This window comes from Numenius arquata, chromosome 4, assembly GCF_964106895.1.
Source record: "Numenius arquata chromosome 4, bNumArq3.hap1.1, whole genome shotgun sequence".
Taxonomy (NCBI): Eukaryota; Metazoa; Chordata; class Aves; order Charadriiformes; family Scolopacidae; genus Numenius; species Numenius arquata.
In genome coordinates, this window is record NC_133579.1 from 24,082,269 (window position 1) to 24,098,999 (window position 16,731).

At 40.6% G+C, this 16,731-nt stretch overlaps 1 protein-coding gene across 1 annotated transcript in view; it reads left to right on the forward strand.

The window, feature by feature from the left end:
* Window positions 1-3,276: 3,276 nt before the first annotated feature.
* Window positions 3,277-16,731, forward strand: part of RALBP1 (ralA binding protein 1) — a 34,730-nt gene continuing 21,275 nt past the window's right edge. Inside the window, exon 1 of the mRNA XM_074146269.1 lies at window positions 3,277-3,423. The gene's annotated coding sequence lies outside the window, so the exon portion shown is untranslated. The remainder of the gene's footprint in view (window positions 3,424-16,731) is intronic.

Genomic DNA, 16,731 nt, shown 5'->3' on the forward strand with positions numbered 1-16,731 from the left:
AAGAACATTTGCTTGTATCTCTAATAACATATCTATGGTCTCTCCAGTATCCATCCCAAAATTATGGCTACTGGCTCCCAAGCCTCCCATCCTCCTGGCTGGCTGGTCTGGCTTGATGTTTGCTGGTGATCGTGCAGTGACACACAGACCCACACATATGCTCCGGTCTCTCCAGCCGCAGGCACCTGAGACGTACAGGCCCCTGTGACTCATGATCCCCTCTCCAGTGGGTGGCACTTACACCTCCACACACACAGCAGAGACCCCCTTGCCCAGGAGAAGAGTTTAATGAGGAGACAGGACAGACCATGGTGATGTTATCTGCAGGGCATGGCCAGACAAGTGTACTGACTGGCAACCTGTTTGCAGCTGACCAGCCCCTTTTATCTTCTTATCCCTCTTTTTCTCCACCTTTGTTCCTCCCCAAAAAATCTTGATCCCTCCCTTTCCCTGCTTTTAGTCCTTCTGCTAAAAATCCTCTAATAAGTCTTGTGCCATCCCAAAATGCTCTTTCCCTCCGTCCCAGGAGACCCATACTCCTGTAGGCGGTAACCCCCATAACTCACAGTGATGGCTGTCATGGGACAGCCCTGGGAGGGGCTTGTTTCTCTGGGTGCTGCATTGGGGTTCCCCCACCTGCCACTGTGCTGCTGTGCTCCTTCGTGCTCATGGAGAAGGGCATCAATCGCATAACCTAACAGTTTGCAGATAGTAACGACTGTTGGGTTTTGCAAAACAAACACCTGTACCAAGATTTGCCACATGCTTTTGGCATGACGTCTTTCACCAAGCAGGACATCATTAAAATTTGTGCTACTCACATTGGAAAACATACTTAGATGCAAAACATTGCAAGGAACAAAGCAAATCCCTTTCAGACAAATCTGTCTAAGATGTAAGGCTGCCAAGACCCAAGTTTTTTTATATTCTCTCCATTGCTTTAAATTTCCTTCTTACTGCAACGATGTTGGAATGGTGTGACTCCATAGTAATGCTCGTGGGAGTTGTACAGGCAGAGTTCAGTGTCACACAGCTCTTTTGGCTCTCTTGTCTTGCTGTGTGGTACTTCTTACAAAAAACATACTTTTTTTCCCCTGAAGGCATTAACTAATTTACTTCTTCTAGGCTTTCCCTTGTATATTCACACTCTCATTGCTTCACACGTTTGTTTTCGTGTGTGGCCAACTGGTTTCTTTCATGTACCTCTTTATGACTGCTGTGTATTCCTTTATTGCTAATGAGAATTAGATAGTGTGTCTCAAGCTATCCCAGAATAGTACAGCCCATGTAGACTCCCATCTCTCCAAGACAAACTCAACACCAGAATGGGCTTTCTTGAAGTAGTAGTAAAACTGAGAGGGAAGGGGAAGGAATTATTCATTCATCAATGCAGCTCTGCCTTCCTCCCCACCACCACCTTTTTTTTTTTCCCGACAAAATGCTTTCTAAAGCTCCCCTCCATTATTATTTTATCATGTTTATGAGGCTCAGGTACATCAACAAGACTGAATTTCAAAGCAGAGAGCCGGTCACCTCAGAATCCTTGCTTAACTTTGTCCATAAAGCAGTAAAAATTTACAGAGTGAAATGTCAGGCATGGAGGGTATAAGTAGGTCTGTGTAAGTAGGCCTTAGACCACGAGTTTTTTAAGTCAGAAGTCATCCAAGATATGTGTTTCACATGGCATAGTTTCACATTGGTATAGTCAGCACTGCACACAATCACTTGTTTGTCTTCAAAAAGTGGGAGAAGATTCATTCTGGGTTCATTAGCTGATGGGCCCATTGTGCGTGAACTAGTGTTGGCAACAACTTCTGATGATACTTATTCTTCAGAGTTGAGAGCCTCTGGCTACTGTCGCTTCAAGTGGAGATGCTCACAGGCAATCTCGAATTACTACGGGATGTGACTAAACCTTTATCTCTTCTTTTGGCAGAAGTAAGCTTTGTATAACAAAAAAAAAAAAAACAAACAAGCAACATTAGCTGCGATGTTAAGTTAAATAAACCAGTAAGCCCTTGCTGTTAAGCTGTTTCTTCTGGAGGAGAGGAGGTAAATTGGAAGTTGTGCGGTTATGTAATATGCTGTGGAGACAATATCTCTGTGCTCCAACACTAATCAGAGTGTTTACAACCCTCCCTTTTGTATTTTCTACTGAATAGCACAAATTCCTGTGGGGGACCTTTTTACATTACCGCAGGAGGTTGCACAAAGAGCCCATTTGACAGGGACTAAGCAGCATTGAATCTCAAGTGAATAAATGAAGCAGGTGGCATGCTGCCACAGTATTAATGTGTCCACTAGCTCAGGGATTATGTTTGAGGCTGTGGGAATGAATCGGCCTGCTTCTTACTGAAACAAATTCCCTTGCTGATGAGGAATCCTGAAAAGGATTCAAGTTATGCAGGTGCTTAACTTAACAGAAACTTGCATTGTAAGAGACAGAGAATACAAAATTCCTTTTAACATCACTGTAAACAGGATGCAAGTTGAGATGGAGATGTGTTTCTTGGCACAGGTCCCCCCCAAGTCGCATCCAGAGCAATTCTCCGTTTTCTTGTATTCCAGAGTGGCAAAGGTGATTCAAGGTCAGATTCGTTATGCAAGATGAAGTCAAAGGCTGCTCCTGTGTGAGCTGCGAATGTAGAAGCTGGTAGCGACATTATTCAGAAGGCAGGCCAGATGCAAACACCTATAGAGTCCTGTCAGCTTTGGCGCTGCCATTGATGGCTTTTGATGTTCGCTGACTGCCCACTGTCACAAATTTTTTTTCACAGTGGACTTAGTCATATGCTGCTTTAATTACTGCTAACGCTTATATTTCCTTGTAGATCTGCCCAGAAGGGCAGTTGGGTCACAGACCGGTTAGAGTTGGAAGGGCCCTTAAAGATCATCTAGTTCCAACCCCACCCCACCCCCCCGCCATAGCTGCCCTCCGCGGCCGCAGGAGACTTTACAGAGCTCCGTTACCGGTGTTTCCCCACCTCCCCGAAGCAGGAGTGGCCGCTAAAGCCAGCTCCCCTCACGCCCGGCCTCCCTGGGCCTGAGGGACTTCAAAATGGGGGTCAGCCGAGGGAACAAGCGAACAACAGCTCCAACCGTCCCCCTCCCGGCGCGCCCGCCGCTGGGAGTTGTAGTCCGGCGGCCGGAAGCCGGCCGGCCACCCGTTTCCGGTTGGCCTATCCGAAAGAACTACAACGCCCATCATGCACTGCGCGCAGGGATGCCCTCCACCCTCCCGCCTTTGCGCATGCGCAGACCAACGCCCCCACCCGCACCCGCGCAGCGAGCCCGGCGGCGGCGCCTGCGCGCTGGGGCAGCTCGCGCCGCTCCCCCGGTCGTCCTTGCCAGCCGGGCGGCGTGAGGCGGGATGGGGCGCGAGGCGGCGCCCGGCGCCTGAGGAGGCCGAGCGGGACCCCCACGGTTAGTGCCGGCCGGCGGGGACGGGGACGGGGACGGGGACAGAGGAGTCTGCTTTCTGGGCCCCCGCCGGCCCCGGTGAGGGGGAAGCCTCTTCCGGGACTGGCGGGGCGGGGGGTGGGTGCCCGTGCTGGGGACAGGCCTGGTTGTCCCTCAACGACCAGGTTGTCCCTCGTTTGCCTTCACCTAGAGGCCGCACCTTAAAAAAACCGGAAAACTCCGCGTTATTGTCATTTTTATGTGTCTGGTGTGTTTAACAAGTTCTAAGGATGCTGCGTTTTCTGCCTCATGACGTTGTTTTGAAGGCGTGTGTGGCCATAGGAAATAAGCAGACCTTACTTTTGAGCGCTTAGGCGTGTTAAAACCAACGGCAAAGAAAATGCTGGCGATCCATGTGGATAATTTGAGTATCCATTCATGGGAACGGTGTGGCTTGGATTTGTGCCCCCAACCCCGGTGTCCCTGAGGTTAATGGTCATCCTTAATGAGGAATAGTAATACAATAAAATAGGTGAAGGCCTTGACACCAACCGGGATTTGTATCAACTCAGGCCTTTGCATGAACTCTTAACAAACAGGTTATCCCTTGTTTGCCTTCACCTAGAGGTCACATCATTAAAAAAATGGAAAAGTCTTAGCACTGTTGTCATTTTTCTGTGTCTAGTATGTTTAACAAGTTCTAAGGATGCTGCATAATGACATTGTTTAGAAAGTATGTGTGACCGTACATCAGCGTGTGATGTGTGAGTAAATAAGCAGGTGTTACTTTTGAGCGCTTAGGTATGTTAAAACAAACAGCAAAGAAAATGCTAGCAATCCGTGTCAATATTTGAAAGTATCTGTTCATGGGAACAGTGTGGTTTGGATTTCCACCCCCTGCCCCACTGTCCCTGAGGTTAATGGTGATCCTTAATGAGGAATAAAAATAATAGGCTAAGGCCTTTGTATCAGTGCCATAAACCAGATGGATTTGTGTAAGTCTTTTGTTCCAGCACAGCAAAACAGCCATAATTACATTCTTATACCTATTTCTCATCTGGAAAGCGCTTGAAGCACTTACCGTGGATGTTCAGCATTGCTATAATGTACCCATTCAAGGCTGACGTTAAGGCTCTGTTGGATGTGATGCAGGATTGTAATGGATGTGAATTTATTAGCAAGCTTAATCCCTTAGGTTTCGGGTTGGATGTCATTTGAGGTGTTGCATACAGCTTCAGATGAATGATGCTGAACAGCTTCTTCAGTTCATTTTAGTACACTCCATATATAGTATCATCATGCAGTCAGTGCAACACATACTGTTGAGGGGCTCTTTTCTACAGAGAAGTAAAATAGAAATTAAAAAAAAAAAGCTTCCAGACTTCTGTAGTTTTGAGTGCTTACTATTTCTAAGTGTTTGAAATTTACTAAACCTACTGCTGTAATGCTAGGTAGCTAGGTCAAAAATAGGGTGTTTATTACGAAGAAGCAGGGAACCTTACATTTGCTGTTCCAGGGTTTTTGTTTCTGTGAGAAAACAAGTCGTGTTCTTTAGTCTTCCCACATCTGAAATAGAAGATAGGAATAGCTGCCTCAAAATTTTAATACTGCAGGTGCAACTCTGGCATTATTCTGTCTTAGTTAAAGTGTATTCAGGGGTGAGAGGGCATGTTTTATGTTTTGGTTTGGTTTTTTTCTTTTCCCAAAAGAAAGGATTTCACTGTAAACCCCCAGATATTATTGTAGTTATACAGCTTCAGAGCTGCATGGCTTAGTTCTGTAAATGTAGCTAAACCAAACTGATGTGCATATACGCACTTTATATCTAACACTTTGGGGTTCTGATCTCAGTTGTACCCTTTAGGCACTTCTCTAATATGTTTTAGGTGTATTTTCTTACAGAAAAGGCTTGAATGTTTTCTGAGTAAAAGCTGCTGTTTCTTACAAGCTGGTTTTAGACTAATATGGAAGATGCTGCTGTTTAGCAGTAACTACCAACAAATGCAAATCTACTTTCCTTCTGTAAAGCTTGATGTCATGTAGCTGGCCTCAAAATGTCAAAATAAAGTATAGTATGACATTTATCTTCAGTGTATTGTACGTCTAGTTTAATATACTAAGATTTTCTCTGTGCTGATGTATCTCATTATTTTGAATTGGCAAATGATTCACTACCTTTAAAACTAGTCATGGTTTGCCATGTGCCTGCTTCAGATTTTCATCTAAAGAATATCCCAGCTCGTTCTACTGCTTGCATGAGCCTTGTGGACCATAGTTTTCAAATTGTTGCTCAAAAAAATAAGAAAATATATCAAATGAGCCTACAGTTGGGCTGAAAGTAGCCTGTGAGAAGCTTACACTTAGGCTGAATCTCCAGACATGGTGGCATTGAGAGGTGATTGTCCAAATAACAATTACATCTTCTGCCTGCCATGGCTGAAAGTAGAAAGGTAAAGATGCATGTTGATAGTAGAAAAAGGAAGGGTATGACTCCTTTCCTGTCCATGCTTATCCTTCCCATCCCAGCCATCCTTCACTTTTTGGGCTTGACATCAGCGAATACAAATGTGGTTGAAGCTGTGAAGTTATAGTAGAGTGAATGAGCCTTTGATGTTGACAGCAGCAACGGCAAGCCTTCCTCTCTGGAGCTGAGTAACAGCACGGATCCCGCGCTCCCTGCTTCCAATTTCGCTTTTGGCTGCAGTAGGAAATGGGGAATGACTGTTTACCTGGGACAGCTGCTGGGAAGTGGGATGGGGAGGGATATATATAAATGCCCAAGTGGGGAGTGGTGATCCAGTAAGTAGGCTCATGCAAGACTTGGCTCAAATATATCCAAAGAGATTATAGTTTATTCTGCCCTGTTACTAGAGGATAGTGTACTAGGAAAAATTATTTGTTTAGTTTTCATCAATAAAGTGCTGTGACAATTTTGAACTGGTAGGGAAGAATTTGTGGAAAAATATATACAAGGTACAGTGGCTTCAGTGAATAAAGTAATTTATTAGAAGGTAAAAAACAAAGTCAACACTTAAACAAAATATATCTGACCAAAAATATTTGGGAAATAAAACTAGGGTTCTTAGTGTCGTTTATTATTAGTTGTGCATTGAATAAGCAGAAGGCATCTCTTTTTCTTGTCTAATCTATGAATTCCAAGTATGCATGGGAGACTGAGGTCTACCAGTTCAAAAACATGAGATCACAATGTTTAGGAGCAGGCAGTTCAGTACCTGCAAGTAGTATTACCTTTGGTAAGTAAATAAGATGTATTTAAATAGAGAACATGGTTTGGTATTTTTATCTTGTGTAGCTTCTGTAATACTAAGTAAACAAAAGTACAGATAATGAACATGTCCCAGTTTCTTCCAGAAGCAGCTTGGCATACCATCCTGACAAAAAATAGCAACTAATAATTTAATAAACACACAATTTTATAATAATAAAGAAATAAAGAAAAAGCGCTCACCAGTTTCTGTAAGAGTGATAATGTAAATCTGAATAAGTATAGTGAACGTTTAATAGCATGAATTAATGTGGTACGTATCCCAGTTTAAAAAAAACATTAGTAGAGAAAATATTATGTTTAGTTTTATATAATCAAATTTGGCATTGTCTTCTGTGTGCGGAATTAAATCATGCAGTTGTTCAATAATAATTGAAGTGGGGCATAAGTCACTTCATCCTCATTGATGTGCCCTTAATTGTTAATAATTTGTCATTTGTCCATTTGTTTTCAGTGCTGGGAAGGTATGTAGAAATATAAACCTTAAGCAATTAATGCAAGTATAAAATTTCTTTAAAAGATGATTTACAATCCTTGGTGTTACAGATTAATCTACAGTATGACCTTGTAGGCAATCCCTGGCTTGCTTCCATCAAGGCTGCTGTCTTTCCTGGAGGAAGCGGGGAATGGCTTAATGATTCTTGCCAGCTATAGCCCAGCACGAAGCACAGCGCTGGGAAAGACCTTGCATAAGTGTGCAGAGATGCACTATTTTAGCTTCTGGGGTACACGCGTTTTCATAGGAGTAGGTGCTGTCCTCTCCTTCAGAGCAGTGGAAGGGGCAGCTCTGCAACTAGTAGGAACAGATTTCTCATTTGCACACTGCCTTCTTTATTCTCCTGCTTGCTCAAAAGGAACTGAGCTTTTTTAGACTGGCTATTTTGGTCTCTGGAGGCACACAAGGAAAGAAAAGGATGAGTGATGGCTGCTTGCGTCAGGTGGGAAGGGGCCAGATGGCTTCTGTAGAGGAAGAGTGGGGAGCGAGTGCTCGGTGGTAAGGTTTGACATTCCAAATCAGAATGCAAGTTTGGACCAAACTGAAAATTATTTCAAGGAAAATAAATTTAGTTTCAGGTTAGTTGTTTTGTACGTTTGCTCACAGCAAAAAACTCTTCACTCATATAGTTATGTATAGATAAAATGTATTTTTGTTTAATTTTTGTCCTCTGTAGTATGAAAATTTTACGTGTTTCTATGATCTAGCTTAAGTCCACACATGAAGTTTACTTCCTGTTTTACAGTCTGAGTAGGATCCCGGGGCTTCTGTATAATGAGTAACTGGGCTTTGTCCTAGAATACAGACATCTGGCAGAAGGAACTTTTGAGACTGAACATAGATCTCTGATACTACCAGAGCTTGAGCTGGCTATGTGGTTTTTAAAAACACAACATATGATGTCAACTTGACACTTGTGGAAAAAAGAGCTATTACAGTGACAAAAATTGTGGCTTTTCTTTTTCACAAAAAAAAAAAGCAAGAATTCTTCAAGAATATCACTTCTCTTTAAAACCATACCTAACTTTTAAAAATAGGAGTTACACCTAAGAGTTCGAAGCTATAATTTTATATTTTTTTATAATAACTTTTGTGAAATTTAGCATTTAACTTGCCTTGGTAATTAGGCTTATTGCTACTTTAATGTTTCTAGCCTGTCCAGGTGTGTTTTTTAAATATGAGCATCACCAGCCAAGGTGCAGATTTTTTTTGGATGTTGCAAGGAAAATAAATTTTCACTGATTTTTATTAGCATGAATTACATTGAATACTAAACATGCCAGCAATTAAACTTTCTTATTTCATGGTATCAGTAGTGTTTTTCTATAATGTTCCTATGGAAGTCCATAATTCTTGGTTATTGTTTTCCTCTGTCCAATACAATATTTTCACATACTTAATATTGAGTGTATTAATTTAGTATTGCCTGATGTAAGATAATTACCATGGCATATATTTTACCATGTTTGTAATAATCTAACTCCAGTAGATTTCAATATTGTGAACCAAATGCTATGTAAAAGCATAATGCTAATCTGTACAAAACCTAAAATACCTCCTTTTTTTTTTTTTCAAACTGGATTCAAAGACAAGTATAATGTTACACCCTCCACTTTTCGTTTTCAATTGTGGTGGCTTCAAAGGAGATGCTGTTCTTTTAAGACAGCCTAAAGAACTTTTCATATTTGCTGGGATTTTTTTAATTGATAGAATGGACTAAAAATTTAAGAGCTTGGGGGAAAAAAAACGCCACTGACTGAATAGGTTTACCCAGAAACTCCTTGGATTATATCAGTCTAGTGGTTTTAGCTTTTCTTCTTCTTTAGATGTTTTAATCTTTACAAATTCTGTAAGTGTTCTTTGTGCTGACCACTTGCTAATCTTAGATGCAGAGGTCTTTCACAGGTCATGCTTCTGAAGTTTTAATCCTGAAATTTGGGGTTGCAGTTCTCCAAAATTTGTACAATTTATACCACTGGGGCTCAGGTGTTTTTTTTTATCAGTCATGTTTTGCAAAGGATTTTAAAAGTTGTTGGAGGAAATGAAATGCAACTTTCCATCTGAAAGAAGAAGTGACGAATATGTGGAGTTCTTGCTTTGTTGCCTAGATGGTTCAGTAAATTAATGTGACTGACATACTAAGATGTAGGTTGAAATCCAAGTTCCTCAACAAATATAATTAAGAACTAATTTTCTGACAATGACTATCATAAATGTATCTTGATATATGCCAAAATCTGTATAGTCTACCAAAAAACAATGGAGAAGTTTCATCAGTTGTTACCTGCAGCACTCCTTTTGTGTGCTACAGTGTTATGATATTTTGTTTATTTTATGATAAAACTGTCTTACAGTTTTCTATTGTGGTTTGTCTTCTTTTGGTTGCTAGTTCTTTTTAAATCCCTTTTTTGTAAGTAAGATTTTAATATGCTGTTTCAGTCAGACTTTGAAAACTTCTAAAAGATACACAAATGTATGTCACAGAAATTTGCAGTTAGTGTGTGTCATTAGAACAGACAGTTACAGATGCATATTTTTGACAGGTAATTACATTTGGTGGGTTTTAGTACTTAAGAGCAAGGATTTCACCACTCTTTAAAAATGCCTTATTCCGACGGAGGCAGTTTATTTTCTTTCGGGGGAATGGGGGGTGGGACAGTGGTACAATTTTGTGTTATGTATACTAGGGCTTCTATTAAACTACCTACACTAATTTTATTTAAAGCAGCATGATTTTTCTGATGTAGAAAAGGCTATGTAACAGATTTGGGAATGGCAGTCAGAACTTGTTTGGTCCTGTGTTATCAGATACTGACCTTTTTTGCCAGCTATGAAGCATATGTATTTTTAGTGTCTATTTGTGTTATTATTCGGTTGATTTTTACTATATTTGGCAAGTAAATTGAAAGCAGCAATCACTGTATATTTCATAAGGTATGTTTTTTTATGATACTTTGAAGCAATAGGATTGTTGAAAATTACTGCGTTTGATGCTACAGACTGAGCTGAAGCTTGTTTTAGAAAACACATGTGAAGTGAATTTTAAATTTTAAGGATGTTTATACATCTTTCCAGAAAGCTGGTGTTTCATGTAAGTTTTCTTGTGATCTGTTCGGCTATGTAAATTGGCATAGAAGACAAATATTGTGAACTTGCGGTTCCTGCTGTTGTTTCAGTAATCGGTGCTTTAACTGATCAGTCTTCCCCATAGTAGCCTCTGAAGAAGCCTTTGCTGGCTCTGGAGGCAGGTTCCTGTTTCCCAGCCATTCCCTGCAGAGAGGAACAGTGGAGACCAGCTGCTGCCCCAAGCTGGGTGGTGCCGCACCTTGCCTTGAATCTATTTGTGAACGTTTTCAGTGTTCACATGCATGGCGTTTTGCCACATTTCAGCCCTGGAGGTGGTGATGTTAATCATAATTAATAATCTACTGAGCTTGTAAATATTTAAATTGACTTTCCCCTTGGGTATTGAGTGAATCTGGGGCAGAGGTGGAAAACAGAACATGTTAATCCCAGCTCTGCATATGGTACTGAAAAAAGTAACTAAAAATTTAGAGATTTACAGAAAGGCTAAATACTTCATGTGATCTTGATGAGGAGTTGTCATTAGCATTGATAGGAATATGTCTGAAAAGAGGAGGTGGTATAGTCCTCTTCTGGCGTGGAAACTTACATACCATGGTAAAAAAAAAAAAAAAATTATTTTCTTTTAGGTATAGCATGGGTTTGACAGACATCAGCATCTATTTCAGCAGGTTACACTGCTATGTAACATGGATCAATAAATCTATTATTTTATTGGCATAGCTCAACACAGATCTCCAGATGAAACAAGCTACCTCAGAAAAAAATATCTTTTGATGGGTAAAACTGCATCTACAATAAGGCTTTGCTAAAAACTGCTGTACTTGGAGCATGGAAACATGCTTCTATCCATTATAGTTAAGTTGGGAAAACATTTGCACACAACCCAGTCTGCAGTTGATTTTACTCAGTGTGGGCCTAATAAAACAATTGGTGAAGGCAGAACAGGAGACTCCTTTTGATTGATTTCTAGGTCGATAGCCACTGATGTTAGCTTGGTAATATACAGGACTGTCTAAGCCAAAAACAAAGGTGCTGCAGATATAGTTACCAAATAATCACTAAAAACAGTCAGCAGATAGACATAGTTATTAAATAATCACTAAAAATAATCAGAGAAGCTGTTATATAAATAGTAGAGTAGGTTTTGTTTAAACCACCATAGTTTAATTTAATATTCACTGAAAGTTGGATATGATTTGCCTGTGTTACATTGGAACATGCAGGGTTTTAAACATGAAAAAAGTCGTACATGGAAACTGATCATCTGTGTCGTGTATCACACTATGAAGAGATCTAAGCAAAACTGTTCTTCGTTTCTCCTTATGTTATAGAGTCGTCAGTTCAAGTGGCAGTCTGTAATTTATAGATCTCTTCATCTGTGTTCAATACATGGTGGCAAAAATTCAATGTAAAGCGCAAGAAACTTAATTTTCAGTTTTTACCCCAAAGGTTTGTGTGTCATTAACATACTTGCAGAAAATACTTATTTCTGGGAATGATAAGGCCTTAGAATTGAATACTCTTTGCCTTTGGTAAGTTTAACTAGACTGTTCATGCTGACCTCACAGTTAAAGGATTATGAAGTGAGTTCTGTAAAATGAACTTAATGCTGTTTGAAAATTCTATGAATAAAATAATGATCACAATTCAGCCAATTCAGTGAAGAGGCATGGTACTTCTAATTGATTTTTCTACATCCAGTCTAAAAGATAATATCTCAATAATGGATTAAAAAATGACACTGAATTCAGCATGCAGCCCTTCAGGCAGTGCGTGTGCTCTTTATCGTTTCCTCTAAGTATTAATCAGGTTTATGCAGTTGACAAAGCGTAGCTGAACTCAGTGCGCTAATAGTTGGTAGCAAGTGGCTTTTAAAGGACAAAACAGCAGACACAAGCGAAGTGTTTTTTTGAAGGGGGCGTACCTGTTCTGGTTGTGTTGTAATTGCTATGAATAAGATTGTGGTAATGCAGTGGCATTGGCATCTGCCTGTACATGTCAACTATGTTCCCAAAATTTCCATAGAGCTTGAACTTTTACCTGCTAGCAGGAGCTTCACAAGGTGTTACTGCATCTCTGCTGCTGCTGTTGCTTTTGCTGAGTGAATTATTGCTATTGCTAGAAATGCCAGTGTGTTATACTGCACATTTTTGGTGTGTAGGCATGTCCCAAATTTATTACCAGTGTTAAATCCAAAGCAAAGCATCTTTAATATTTGCTGTTTACCCTTGTCATTTCTAGTGTTTTAGCATGTGTCATCTAATGCACTCTTAAAAGAAAAAACAACACCACAACCAAAACAAACCCAAAACCCAAAAGTAGGCTATATATAGCCTGAGATTTTTTTAATTGGGTGATGGAACTGAGTGTACAGAGCTCAGGCCTCTCTGGAAAACTAGATTCTGTTCTCTGTTGTGTGATCCATCATGGTTATTCTGTAGATGCTCTTGAAGGAATAGCAGAAATGCTTGAAACTCCAGTAAAATACTTGATGCCAAATCCATTGGTTTCTCTTCTGCTTTATTTTGGGTTTTTTTCACTGTGATGATTAGGACTTGCTTTTTTAACAGCATCTGTAGTACGTTCAGCTCAACCGTTCAGGGTTTTGTGGTGTTTGTTTTTAGCTGACTCCACTAAATGGACAGCTGTTCTCAAGTTGGCTGGGTTCAGCTACTGGAGTGTGACTGAATGATGTCGTGGTTGAAATCTCTGATAAGGGGAATTTGTCACTAAATAAACCCAGCCTGGGAGCTGATAAAAGTATAAAAATTTGTCTTAATTTGCTAGATCATCAATTGCTGTACAACTTGCTGCAGACCTTTGGTGACTGGGGATATGACAGTTCTTCAAAAGACTTGTCAGAAAACGTGAAACATATAAAAGTTCTATCTAGTCCTGAGGGCAAACAAAACCTGAGGTTATACTATGTTTATAGCGATTGTTAAAAAAGTAAACTGCACGCCTTTTATTGTATTTTTCTCCCTTCCTTTGTTAAATGGTAAGAGTAAAACTTTCTGTTCTGTTTTACAAGAATTAGTGCTGGCACAAGTGGGAATTTGGAGAGGTAAACAGAAGAAAAGGGACAGGGTTGTGACACCAGGAATAATTCTAAGGCCAATCTAAGCAATATTCAGTATTATATATGTTGTACAATGTGGCATTTTTCAGAAGTATAGGAGGGATTGGTACATTTGCAGGACAGTTTGTATTATTCAGTTCAGCTCTCAATAGTTCAGCCCTTATCAGAAGTCACCACATGTTCATTTGGGCTGAAAAGTTGGGTTTGTTAGGCTGGGATTTAAAAATTTAAACAAAAAGCACTAACCAAATCCTTCAGACTGTTTCTGAGAATTGAGCTAGCAGTGAAGAATATCTCTTTTATGTAATAAAAAATATTTTGGTAATCAGGCAAACCTTTTTAACGCTATTTGTAATTTAGATGGGAAACCTAAATTTGGCTGGAGAAGACCTCCCAGATTTCCTTGCTTTTGTGTGGACCATAATTTTCAGAAGCCTTGGTTAGAAGCGAGTGTGGGAGAAATAGAAGGTGGCAAAAGAAACCTGGGAAACAGTGAGCAGCCAAAAGGTGAGGTTAGATGTGGCACTGGGTGTGGAGAAGAAGAATGGTGAAACTGAAGTTGCACAGGTCTAGGTGCCGAACACTTGCGTGGTGAGGAGGAGGTTGCGAGAGAGAAGAGTACCACCAGACGTACACCAGACTGTACGTCCTGGTGGTGAAGGAACTGGACTGCAGGAGAGGGGAATGAAGAAGCTAATAGAGAGGGACTGAGCCTGGGAAGCAGTGGGATTAGACCACGGCACGTGAAACTAGTGTACCAGGCTTGAGTACGATTACTGGAGGAATTGGTATTGGGTTACTTTGTGGTGGGTGACAAGACCATGGGAACTAGGAGCAGGATTCATGGGGGATAAGACTAGAGAATTCCCAGCAGTAGACCAGCACTTGCCCAAGAAGTTTGAAGAATGAGAAATGATTCTCTGGGTGGGCAGTAGCAGTTGCGATGCAGGTACCTGATTAGTCAAGATACTTCTGCAAAAGTCCAGCCTGGTTACAGATCCCGTCTGCCTCATGAGGCAGAGTCCAGACCTTCTGCTTGTTCCTTCAGAAGCATGCAATGTAAAGCAATTAAACTGCAGTCTTTCCAGTAGTTAGCTGGCCAGTTATTTCCAAGAATGCCTCTTATATGTATGGTTGTGATCATAGTGTAATGCACCGCTTTGAAACTGCTTCTGTGGGAACTGATTCAGCTGGGGAAAGACATGTGGCAGGGCTTGCTGAGATAGCCCTGAAGGATGGGAATAAGCATGGGAGGCACAGTGTGTGGCATAGGTTGTGTAACCTCTGTATACGGCATTGGCTGTTAGGCTGTAACAAAGATTTGTGCCTAGGCTTTTCTCCTGAACTACCTGCTTTAGCTTGCTGTGGAACAGGCAGCAGGATGTCAACGCGTACCTCACCAGGGAAGTGGGATGTTACAGCAAAACAGGCGGTGTGACAGCATAGCCAGTGCCAGAGGCAGTCATGGGGCAGGGGCTTGTCCTATGTGGTTATGGTCTGTCTCTTTTCAGGTGTGCTCTCTAGAGCAAAGCACTTAACTGTCCCCAGGGGATTCAAGTTTTGTTTTCCCCAAGATGTCTATTGGAAACAGTATGTGAATTGCATCCTGATGGAACTCTACAGAATTTGTAGACTGGAGGCTGTGATACTGTTTTCCCTGAAGTAAACCAAACTGGGAAGCATAGGCTGCCACATATCTGCAGATCTTACCTTCATGCGATTATGAGATTTTATCATAATGTGATTGGAGATCTTGTTTCTGATATTTCTAAAATGTGTAGGATATTATTTAATTATTTATTTTAAGGTTGGCTCTCCACTGAATGTATTAATGAAGCGCTGGAATACCCTCAATAATAGGTAATAATCTGGATACTGTACATATTCTAAATGTCTTCTGGCTCCTTCAACAGTCCACTCAAACATGGATGTGGTCTACAGCTCTCTGACTGTTGAGGGCTAAGTAGTTTTGTGTATTTGTATATCGCTACTTCTGACCTGGTATGGACTCTCAGAGCAGAACTTGAAATACTTTGGATGGTACTGTAATTGCAGCAAACCGTATCCACCTACAGGTAAATGAGAGAGCACACAAGCCTGTTTATGTTACTTTTAGAGCTGATCTGATGCTGGCATTATTTTTGAAAAATGTATACAGCTTGCTTCTATGTGACTTGAGTTGTGTGATTACGTACTCTCCTTTCTCATAACGTCATATATCCTGTAAAGTAAACTTAGGTTTAGGAGCTGAGTGTTGCTAAGCAATTTGTATTTTATTCTCTTTATCAAAAAAAAATCTTGTGAAGGCCCTTCTTGAGGCTTTAATTCTTGACAGTTATGAAGAGTGTGTGACTCACAAGGGAATTACTTAATGCTGTGTTTATGGGATTACTTGTGAAATTTTAAACTTGCTTTACCTGTCTACATGAAGCACTTCCCTTTTCTTTCTCCTTTCATGGCCATGTTGCCTTATTAAAGAAAGGAAAGGGCACTGTTTATGTACATGGGTACTGCTTGTTAAATAATAGGTGGCCTCTGATGTCATTTTGCTATTTGATTGCATGGCAAAATTTCAGTCTAAGTGTGTGAGTGAAAGCAGTGTTTTGTATTAAGCTTTTCAGTATGTTGAAAAAAAAAATGCATCTTTTTATTTGAAAACACAGCTTAAACTGTTGTGTTTTATTGCAGTAATAAAACCTCAGAACAATTTGAGTAAAACATAAATGATTTATTAGCTTTAAGCTAGTAAAAACATTCTTCTTTGCTTAAGTTGTTGCTGTAGCTGACACCTATCGGTAGTTACCAGATGACTAACTTGAGGCGTACTTAACAGTGTCCTCTACTCTTGGAAGGGCCATGATTTTAATGGCCTCCCACACTTCGCGATAGTCTGAGCAAGATACAGAATTTATATGTGTGTCAGACATTGTATAGTCTTGGTAAATAACTTACTTCTGACTCTGTCTTCTCGTCTCCAAGTCATCTTTTTCAGCCATCTCAGCAGTTGTATGAGTACCACTCATAGCTTCTGAAGTGCTTTGATGTGCTTAGACCACAAGTGGTAGTTTTTATTTTTTCCTCTTATGGTTCCTCACTTTCCAGAACAGAGCTATGCTTGTTACTAGGATAATTTTTGTCCAAAAGCAGTGTGCCTTGTTTCTTCGAGTAACATCAGTTTCTTTTATGTATGTCCAGATCATTTGGACTGAAGGCCTACGATGAGGAGGCACTGCTGTGTTCTGGGTCTTGCCTTTGGGAAGTTACAAAAGAGCAGGTTCTGGTAGCTGAGTGTTCCCACTTTGTCTCCATCCTTTCATTACTGACTTCTTGGGACTGTTTTCAATGTAACAGCCAGATTTTCAGAGTGTGTCTGTTTGTGGCAAA